At 43.8% G+C, this 11744-nt stretch overlaps 1 pseudogene; it reads right to left on the reverse strand.

Annotated features, from left to right (window-relative positions):
- Positions 1–1783: 1783 nt before the first annotated feature.
- On the reverse strand, positions 1784–9148 carry LOC144175134 (very long chain fatty acid elongase AAEL008004 pseudogene; annotated as a pseudogene).
- Positions 9149–11744: the final 2596 nt, after the last annotated feature.

Below are 11744 nucleotides of genomic sequence, written 5' to 3' on the forward strand. Positions count from 1 at the left end.
TACTCTCAGTTATTTACAAGCTGTGCACCAAAGTTAGAGTTAGACGCATAGGTCAACGCCTGGGTTTCGAACAACCCGGAGAGCAGGCTGGACTTGGAAAAGGCTACTAAACCATGGATCCAATCCATGTCGTCAATGAAGTGATAGGAAAATTCGAAAAATACATAAACCTGTTTACATGGACTTTATAGACTATAAGAAAGCGTTTCATTCCGTACTCACCGCAGCCGCGAGTGCGGAATCAACCGTTCACAGTTTTCGACCGTTCACAGTTTTTCAAAATTTCGGAGGGTTCGTTCGTAACATGGAAGAATAGCATGAGAAAGAACGCTGGCTTTTGCTTTTTTAAATGCATGCTTGTACACCCACGCTGATGTGTGATAAGCTGGCCACCTTATGCTGTTATTTGATGATACGTCAGTACGGTATAACGTTTTCTTCTTATTGCGGAGGTTATTGACTGCTGATGTGAACCAGGGGGATCAAAACCATAACAAATTGTTTTAAGTGGAATAAATCTTTGTTGCAGATTTGTTCCACTGTTAGCGCTTGCACCTTGTTTTTGAATGTTTTCTAATTTTCATGTGCCCTTCTAAGCGAGAAAGAGTTAAAGTAGGCCTCGCAAAAATTTCTAGCTGTGAGTTCATAGAATTAAAATCTACGCTTTTTTAGCCTGTAATTTGTTTTGTGCATCTTGCATGACGGGAAGGTTTCACATTGTAAAAAAACGTGGACAAAAGTGATCGATCAAGCCTGCGAGATGAGTTTTTGATGATGTCATGAAACGGTTAGTTGCAAGTACCATGTCTCACGAGTACGATTAAGGAGGAGTGAAGTGAGTTGGTTGTGTAACCCTCTTGGGTAAAATTGAAGTCATTGCACAAGTCAAGGAATAACAAGCATTCAGAGGAGCAGGCCGACGGCTTAGCGTTGCCATCACTCCAACTTATAAACAATAGATTAGAGTCGCCATAGAAAAGAATAGGAGATGAAGGACAGCGTGCCACAATGCAGCGTAAGGTGTATTTAAGGTTGCCGCAGAGATATGTTGTACGTTTTTCTTAATAGAAACAGTGAAAACGAGAGGATTTGCACTCAGGTCCATCTTTACAGGCTCATTTTCTTTTTATAGCGGTGGACAATCGACAGCCGCACGCCAATTGTGTAGGCTGAATTGTCGCCACAAAGTGTGAGCTCGCAGATTGGACATGCCAAGTTTTTACCATTCAAGTACCAGTAATATTCGAAGTGATAGTTCATAAGCGTAAAAAACATCACATCGGTTACAACAAGCAACTGAAGAGTGCAGCGTAGGTTTCGAGAATATTTCATTGTGGATTTTTTTCGCGCAGGCGTGAGAGTACGCAGCTTAATTTAGGATCATAGTGTTCCTGTTAAAGTTGATGGTGTCACTGTCACGAAGCTCACGTGGCACCGATATGATAATTATGTAAAAAGAGACGCTGCCATCCCCTTTTCCTGTCCTACCCACCAACTACGTTCCTGCTCCGTATAGTAAGCTTTTATGTGAAACCGTCCACCCATTGATGACGTCGAGGTGTGGTAGCTTCCCGGCAGCGTTGAATAAGCGAGGGCTTTGCCTTCAATGAGTCGCGTCTTTTTAACCTTCTTCCACTACTGTCCGCACAGGGAGCGCGGAGTGCACTCAGTGTGCAGAGCGAGTGCACTCGAGTGTAAAGTGCATACGTTAATACACTCTGCCAACCGAGTGCACAGCGCACTTACGGGCGTGCTTGTAGGGAGGTGCGCCGGCCAGCATAAACACCCACCCGGAGATGAGTTCCCTTTTAGTCAATCATACAGAAGCGGTCCTACCTGCACCACAGCAAAGCTCCAATTAAATACCGAGATAGACCGCCCACTGCGCCTAAAGATATCTAAGACATACTAAACCACTCTTATTTAGAAAACAAAAATGGGTTAAAATATTGATTTAGATCTTTTTACGCGAAAATCCTTCGGCTAGACAAAAAGGTCGCTGTATCGCGGTGAAGCCAGACCGCTGCAATAGGAACAAAATATACACCTTAAAAGCATCCTTAAAGCGAGAATGTTCGAACAGCGTGCCCTCTTTAGCAGTTAGCTGAAAGGCTGTCGCGTGCGTTCCAAGAAAACCAGTAGATATTCCTAGGGGGCTTCAGCTTCCGTGTCGTATACGCAACAGATTAATCCGGAGCGGTTATGCTAAAGTTACGAATGAGCATCGAAGGATCCAACACTTCGCGCATACGCTACTCACAACAGGATGAGGACGGATGGCCGTTCGGGGCCATACCATTAGTATTGATTGACCTCGTCGAAAGTTTTTCCACGCTTCCTGTTTGTCTGCGGCACGTGCGGCCTGCTTTCCAGTTAGTTAAACGATGGACGCATGCTTTACGACGCATGCTGTGCCAACTCTTAGATGGCTTGCGGCGCCCTTCGTTCACAATATTTTCTAGGAAGTTCATCACGGCCGTGTGATTATCTCGCGTTACATTTGGCCGCCTTCCTTGTTTTGACGCCGGCTTTTGCATACACCTTAAAGCATCCATAGACATTGGGCTGTTTAGAGTGCTTCAACTCGCTCGTATTGCTTTATTTTGTGGAAGAGTTTGAACTTCGTCAAGGTGGTAAAAAAGCATAGTTTCCTGGCATTTACGCCATATATGGCACGATTGTTATATTTATGTTAACACCTTTTGAATGAATTAAGCTTGAATATTGTGTCTGTGGCCCTTTCAAGCTGAAGACCACAATATAGGAGGGGCGTAGGCTCAGGTGAGCCAACATTTATTTGCAAGGTCTTTCGGTACAGACAAGAGGTGCGCAGACGGTTTAATAATATAGCATGCAAAGTACACGTGTCTACAACGATGTCCGGCCACGGCACATATTATTCGACAAAGTATGTCTCAGAAGCAGTGCTTTCTAACACCGACCGTGATGGCACTGAATAAGGCAAGGACGAAGTCAAAGAAACAAAGCCGGTGTGGAGTGCATGCGGCACGCTCTGGAAAACAGAAATCATGTTTTTTTTTTTGCGTAACTTCCTATCAATGAAAATTAAAAAGAACTCTTTATGGTTAGTTTTATTGGGTGAAACCTCAATGAAAAACTTGTGAAGCCCGTTTAATAAAGGTACTATTCGTGTTTATAACAAAGCGAATTAATTCTCGTGGCTTCCCTTCCAAAAATAACTCCGAAAATTAAGACCAAAGAAAACGTGAGTTTTAAGTACTTGCGTTCGCGGGTTGCAGCACCCGTTATCTATTATTAGACAAACGATGCCCGATGCTTGGCTGGAAGATACGAGTGGTGACCGTGGTGGTGCCCCTTTCTTTGAAGGTCGCCCCAACACGTTCGGCCACCTCAGAGAAACGAAGTGTACGGGACCGGACTTAATAAACGGTCGCGCAACCATGAAGGCGTAGCAAACGAACCTTTCGTTCAGCGACCATTGCCCTATCATAGAAAAAAATGATCGGAAGACACCAACGCCCTTCTTATCAGTAGTGAGTGCAAAAGAATCAATGCTCAACTGATGGTCATGATAATAATATTGAACCCGCCGTGGTGGCTCAGTGGCTAAGGCGTTGCGCTGCTGAGCACGAGGTCGCGGGTTCGATTCCCGGCCGCGGCGGCTGCTTTTCTGATGGAGGCGAAAAGCAAAAAAAAAACCCGTGTGTACGAGATTTCGGCGCACGTTAAAGATCCCCAGGCGGTCAAAACAATCCACTACAGCGCGCCTCATCGCCTGCGTTGCGTCGGCGCGTTAAAATCTACAATAATGAATAATACTATTGAGGTCGTGTGTTTTGTTATTAAAATGGGACTAATAGTTCAGCCTGTCAAAGCCACGTAGGGCTTGGGTGGCAGAGCCTGGCATTCATTAGAAACCAAAAACAGTAAGAAAAGAATACATGACTAAGCAAAAATAATATACGTCAACAACAATTTCGGGCAAGCGAAGTGCCCATAAAAATACATGACAAATACACACACTAAAGGATGCCGGGAGTACAGTTAATACCTATTTGTCAAAAACTTTTAAAATTAGCATTGAATTTATGCTAGAAATATCTCCACGAAGTCCGTTAAAGGAGCCATGAAGAGAAAATGTAACTTCGTGTAATTTGAAAGAACTAGGATTCGGTATCTCACTCAGCTCCATTCCCGCCACAAAAGTTGTTTTTTAACAAAAAAAAATGCAAGAAGTATTGAAAAAATTTCAAATTTCGCGCCACAGTGACGTCTTATGAGCACAGTGACATCATATGAGCCAGCACTAAAAACATACTTTTCAGTGCGCTAACCGCACGTTAGCATTCGAGTGATGCGGTCAAATGGAAGTAGAGGCCCCATTACAGACGTACAGTTATCTGTCGTCGCGACAGGTCGGTTAGGCGGCCGCCAATCGCACAAACAAGGTTCCGTGACGTCATAGAAAAGTTGCGGGAAATTGGCTAGGGAGTCGCCACTGCTTCCCACGTTTTCTTTAATATCTCCGTTATTTTTTAGAAGATTGCGATGATATTGGTATCATTGTTATCGGGACTAAGCAGTCTTTATAATAAACCCAACTTGTATGTTGTCTTCATGGCTCCTTTAAACACAGCTGAAACATCGTGCAGTCACGCTCCACGTACATGCTTTCAATCGCAGCGGGGAATCAAGTAAGGTTCTTTTAGCCGTAGTCTACGCGTAGGGATATACAATGGTTAAAAGGATTTGTCCAAAAGTGTCTTGAAATGATAGTTACGCTGTACAAAATTCAGAGTTTGGTAAACGTAATGTTTCGACTACGTCGCTCGTATACTCAACATATACATCGTAACATATGCCCGTTAACAAAGAACGGACAATTGAATTCATCGTGTTTATCCAGCGCATGACACAAAATCCATCGACTGTGACGCCGTATCAGATAAGCTATAAACCGGACAATATAGCACAGTTTTACGGACAGACAAGAGCATAAAATATATAATGTTGTACGAAATACAAGAAACGCACCGACGTTTTCGCCAAAAGCACGCTGCGCGAGTATTTCTTAACTGGATTCTTTGTGTGTAGCTTCACGCTATGTCGTTTGAGCTTGGGGATTAGTTGGGTGAGGGTTATTTTTTAGAGTTTCAACGTTACAATTGTGGCTGGGGTGCGGAATCATTTGGACGATATTGATGAGAATTTTACTGCAGATTTCAGCGGCCTGGCTAGTTGGTTCCACGTGACCATGGCTTGCCAGCGGATTTGTCTAGCTCCGTGGTTTTTCGTGGTTTAGTAATGCAAATGAGGCGCTATTGAACGGGGCGCCATCATGTTGTGTGAAAGCAAAGTCGCTTTTAGAGTCTACGCTGATGCTCACTTTTCCCCTCGATGAGCCTCAGTGCGAACAACTTCGGGGCATTGGATGGTCGCAACGAATAAATCATCTATCACGGTGTCCCCATGATTGCCACTTAACTCATAGATTGAAAGGAAGCAAGCTCAGTAATGGAGATTGACCTTTTATCGTTTTTGGCCACCGCTCACGTCAAGAGCTATGATTAAACTCGGCGAAATGCGCAAAAGCTTTCAATCAAACCCAAACGGTTCCTCATTAACCGCATAAAAAATAAAGAAAGAAAATCCGCATGTGTACTCGCCGGTTTTTAAACGCAGCGCGTGATAATTGCCTTGGTGGGCCAATTTTGTATCGCAGATGTAGTGGAACTCCATTATAATACCTTAAAATAAATTCGGAATAATAAATGACACATGCAGTGCTTTGTTACTGAGGGAATTAAGTAAACAGACTGCACTGAAGCGGCTCGATTGTCTTACTGATCTTATTCATGGGTAATGGAACGAAACACTTCGATAACATACTACATAATAACCTTTGGAGGCCTCTCTTCACTGCAAAACCTGTTTGGTGAGAAATTTTGGTGGTTAGAGAGTTGAGGGGAGGAGGCAAAAATATAACGGGGTAGCGGACATACTGCTACTGCTTTGGAATGCAAAGCACAAGGAGGATTTTTTTGCCAAGCCAGCATTATTGCTTTGCCCTGTCAATAATGTGCGTCCCAATAAACTCTGTCTTCCTCTGCGTTTTCCCTTTCCTCTACGCTTCATTCTTTTGCTGTTAAGCAAATATTCAGCACGGTGTTTGGAGCATAACTTCCAGAGATACTGGTATTCGGTTGTGTTTAGAAAGGCCCTAATGACGTGTTTCTAATACGCAACCGAAATGGCGGGCCCAAATTAACTAATTGTTTTGTTTAAAGGATCCTCTGTTCGAGTGTCACGGAGTTAGCCCCTAAAAGTGTCTGTTCGACGGTATAAACACAAGCAAAATGCTATCGCACAGGCCTGCTAGCATTCACCTGCATTTTATGTTTATTCGTATAATGACATAATTAAATAATAATTCAAGAATTTGAAATTGCCCTATTAGCCGAGAGAGCGCTCATTCCTTTGTACGCAGCGGAGCAAACACTTTGCTTTATTTCTGGCAAATGGAACACTCTGCGGGAACAACCCTATTAGGAATAAAGCAGATTCAAGTGTTTCAACACTGCGGTGAAACGTGAATCAACATTTGTCATCGAAGTAGGATTGTAAAAACACACGTACATATAACTAAAGTTTCTGTACGGCATCAAAAGATGATCAGGGCACTTCATTTGGTATTTTCTGATGAACAAAACACAGACAGCGATAGTTTTCAAGTTTCTCTTCGGCAAATAATTTCAGCCAATTATACATGCGTTTATCACACACGACAGTGCATATAATGCAGCAGCACATCTCTACAAACTATTTTACTTTTAAAATTCGAAATATGCGCCACAGTGTTTCCTATAATCTCTCTGCATTTTTTTCTATCAGCATGCGTTTACGTACGGAAAATGATTAACAACGGACACCAAGAACACACATGATGGTGGCACAGACATACATTATAGTACTGAAGTAGGCCCCGGTGATTTCGAAAGAGTCATAGCCAGATTTGCCTCAGTTTTGCCTCAGCAGACCACACGGTCTCATCAAGTGAAACCCGTAATACTTAAACTTCATGAGTTTTTGTGTTTGATTGAACCAATGCTCAACTATTAAAGAATTCAGCTCCCATTATGGAGCTTCGCGTGTGAAGCTTCCATCATAGAGGAACCTAAGCACAAATGCTCCCCCCCCACCCCCCCGCACCAAAGGCCTGGGCGATCCTCTTTTAATAGATTGTACTTAAAAAAACACAAACACCACGAAATAGGACTTACATCAAACCAGCGTGCTTTCTACCAGTGCAAACAACATCCACGGCTGAAAGTGGGAATCAAGAAAAATAGTTAAACAATGCTCCGTAACAATCATATATCTAAAGCACGCATCAAAGTACAGTTGTGAAGCATGCACGCTCCTGCAAGGGCTCCTAGATTAGTGGAAGGGCGTCAGGGTTGCTTGAATGACTGATACCTTGCGCACTATTTTGCGCTTGCTTCAAACCATGGATGCCGAACAGTAAGGTACAGCGCGGAAAGCAGAGCGCACTTTTCTCGCTTAGACAGTACAGCTCCGAACATGTAACAATTTGTTGTTATCTTCCTGTTCCAAACATTTACTGTCAATGCATTCAGATGAATAACCAGATAGTTACCACACAATTTAACTGAGGCCTTGCGCCTGAACAACTCAAATGAGCTCTGCGTCTCAGACAGAGCAATGAATAACATTTTAGTTACACACACAGGCAGCGCTCGAAATGACTTTTAGAGCCCGAAACGCAAGCGGAGAGACACATGTCGTACAAGGTCAGTTTGGTGATGAACTGCGTGTCTTATAATGTGCGACTTGCGTTATTCAGTTCAAATCCGCCTGTAAGATCTCCAGAAAATGTTCTTCCCACGTAACGTTGATAGAATACGTTTGTCTCTACAATGCCTGGTGGGACACTTTTCTTGCACAAAGCTTGCAGTCTAGGCGTTGCTATTAGGGCAACTCATAACACCTTTGAAAATCAGCAAACAAGGAAGTATTAGGATGCAACAAATGCAACTAGACAGTTATCGCTACTCGGATAGAGCTCCAATGCCCCCGGAAAAAGCAATGAAGCGGGATGAAAAGCAATGCTTCTGCCCAGTGAGAACAAATAGTTGTCCCTCAGAAACAACGAATGATACCGGAATCTTAAGAAGCTGCGGTGAATCTACTGTCATTTTACCTTGTTCTTGACTCCGTTTAGTGCAGCCGCTCGTTTTCGGACATTGTACGCTTTGATATAGAAGTTCATAAACATGCCGAGGAAGAACAATCCCTGCGGTATTCCGATGTATATGTGCATGAGTGGGTAACCACAACGAAAGAATAGCACGAGTGAGATGTGGATGGTAATAACGACAAACTGAATTAACTGAAACTGGGTCAAATATCGCTTCCACCAGAGATATTTCTGAACGGAGGGGCCCAGCAGGGCAAGAAAGTAGTAAGAGTACATGATCACGTGCACAAAACTGTTGAAGATCACGGCAAAAACTGCATGACCGTCCGATCCGAAGGCGAGGCCGTACCAACCGTTGAATACCACTATGACGTGATGCGCCACGTGCAAGAAAGAGACGTGCGACTGTTTCTTGCGAAGCACGAAGAACACGGTGTCCAGAAAATCGGAAATTCTCACTAGGAAGTACCACCAAGTGTGGTTCAATAAGCTCATGGTGTTTTCGTCACGCGCTTCGAAGTCGATGGGCTGGCAGAGGAAGCTGTAGTGACCATAGAGATAAGTCTTGTTGAGAAACCCCATCATGAAGTAAGCGTTGAGGATCACCTGGGACGCGTTGTAGAGTGCGATGATGGGTTTTATCCTCTCGTAGGGCTGCCGTCCCTTCATGAAGCGTGGTCCGCCGATCTTCACGACATAGATGTAGAGGAGGCACAGCGCCGCTATGATCTGCGGTTTTTCGGCCAGGATCCATCCAGCGGTGCGTGGATCTCTCTTGAAATAAACTTCTGCCCTGTCCGCGCACATCTCAGCGGCGTACTGTAGATCCTTTGCGTGTTGGGAGACCAACAGGCTGCCATCTGCGTGCACTCGCCTCATATGAAGAGAGCGCAATCCCCTTTCCCAATGTTCCGAATATATAATGAGCGGGTAACCAGTGAAATGATTTGCTTCTTCTTTTTCGGCGCGCTCACTTGAAAGCTGACCCTGGACCATTAGGCCCTTATAAGCAGGGCGTAGGCTTTCACTCACGTCTCCGTCAAGTTTCCTTGTAGGTGGACACCGGGGCTAGGTAGGCTATAAAGAAAATACTCCTTGCACCTGACGCGCCTAATGTTGGCGAATACAAGGGGACCGAGCTAGGAAGGCACGTGCATACAAATGCAAAGAAAACACAGCCAGCAATGTGGAATCAAGAAAATGTGTTTGGTTTGAGCCTAATGCGCCTTTATGCGCCTTATTTGTAACAAGCCATAAAATTCTCATGATGGAAAAGTGGACAATTAACGCTCTCCGTGGTCGGAAGAGCATAACCTAAGCCTGCAGAATAGATAGCATAGAGGTATTCAGCTAGTTGACGACATAACGACTGTTTCGTGCAAATGGGACCCTGGAAGTTAGAAAGGAAACACTCTCCCCTCGGTTTGGTTGAGGAAGGACTGAAAAAAGACGAAGCTGGTGTGCTGCCAGCTTCCGTCTCGTGTGGAGTTTTTGCGCTGCCTAACATACGACGTTTTGCCCAAGAGAGAGGTCATGTTTTTTCATTGGCGAATGAAAACAGTTTTTGTATAGCGACTGTGGCTACGGAAATATTGTAAACCCCCCCAAAATACGGAACCCAGTCGCCATTGAAAGCTAAATACATTACTGCAAAGCCTGCCGCTCGTTTAAGCTTTTGTCTCAAGTGTCGTAGCGCCAGGTGACGAATGGGCTAGTTAGTGTGACGTGACAACCAAACAGCGGAAACAAAATGCACAAAAATAGAAGGCAGAAACAAAAGACTGGACTGTGTTTTTACCTTCTAGTGACTTCTTGTGCGAGATCGGGGTGCGCGCTGGTTCTGACAGTGGCGCGTCGCGTCGCCTCTCTTGTTTGAGAGATCAGGATTGTTTTGTGCTTTTCCCTGTCAGTGATAACTCTGGCGTGATCGCCAGCATTCACTGTCGAATATTATTATTCTGGAAGCGATGGCGCAACGCTAAAATACGGCCGACGGCGCGAAATTTTGCGGCGTCAAAACAGCGCACGACGGAAGGGCCCGCGACAAAACAGCACGCTGCAGAAGAGCACGGCGTCAAAAGCGCACGCGACAGAAAAGCACATCGGCAAAACAGGACAGCGTCAAAACAGCACAGCGACAAAACGGCACGATTTATTGGAACGCCTAAATGGGATGTTGTTTAGATTTGACACGAATGTATACAAACATTCAGAGGGCGCAAAATGCTCTCTATGAGTTTCTCTTCAACATCCGTTACTCGTTCTCGGAAAACATGTTCCGTCTTTGATAATTACACTATGTAGGATGTTTGAAATGAAAGCGGCAAAAGCCAGGGCTGTATTTGGTAAAACTGTTCAGACCTCGAGAGAAAACGCGCTTGTGTAGAACAACAATATTCAAAAAGAAAAGGCGAAAGATTGCCGGATATCCTGATATGAAACTCAAATTGGCTTTTGTTTCTTTTTAAACATCAATGTTTTTAGACACGATCACTTGCACTAATCGTTTGTGAAGTAGCCCTACAAATTTTGGGGATGGTACCAGTGTATAATATTACAATCAATCAATCAATCAATCAATCAATCAATCAATCAATCAATCAATCAATCAATCAATCAATCAATCAATCAATCAATCAAACAATCAATCAATCAATCAATCAATCAATCAATCAATGAATCAATTATTAACGTGCCCAGGAACAGCCGGAGGGCCTTTGTGCTGGCGCACTAAGAACGAAAAAAAGCAAAAAAAGGCAATGTAAGATCCCACGCCTCACAGGTAATGCAATTAAAGGACAGCGATACTGACACACGCACACAACAGAGAGAGCGAATGCTCTTTAATGTGAACTGGTGAGACACGCACACAAATATTACACACTGTCGTACACCAGAATATACATGCACCCACAGAAAACACAAATATACACACAAAAACAAGTACAGTGCCTTGCAGTAAGGCATGTGACATCAGGCCAGTGGTCGTCATACACAGACAATTTCAAAAATATACATAAATGTTACCAAAGTTAGTTGCACGGAAAATAGTGAATCAAGATAGCTTATAAGTAAGAAAAGGAGCATGGAAGGAATTTACATGTAGAGCACACCAGACATGGAATAAGGGGAATATATAAAAAAGAAAATCTTGTGTTGTTATCAATTCATGCTAAAGTGACCGCGTGTGAACAGAGGATAAAAAAGGTCACTTACGTGACAAGCTCACAGACATGTTTGCAGAAGTGTGTCGAGGAATTATTAAATATGTCTAAATATTTGTTGTACTGATTGTACGTACACTGGAGGCAAAACATGGGGCACAAGCCACGCAGACAGCTCGGGTTAAAAAAATGTGTCGTGTCTTCTGGTGGATTTTTGGGGCACATGGAGTGTAACATGTTGCAGCATTTCACCACAAGACACTGTGCCGTGAATGATTTTGAACAGGAAAAGAAGATCAGCCTTAATACGCCTGGAGTTTAAGCACTCTAGCATCGGTACAGAGAATTGGCCAAAAGTGTTATACCTAGCAAAGCGATGA

This window comes from Haemaphysalis longicornis, unplaced genomic scaffold (assembly GCF_048455015.1).
Source record: "Haemaphysalis longicornis isolate Haplotype H1 unplaced genomic scaffold, Haemaphysalis longicornis Haplotype H1 scaffold_3, whole genome shotgun sequence".
Taxonomy (NCBI): Eukaryota; Metazoa; Arthropoda; class Arachnida; order Ixodida; family Ixodidae; genus Haemaphysalis; species Haemaphysalis longicornis.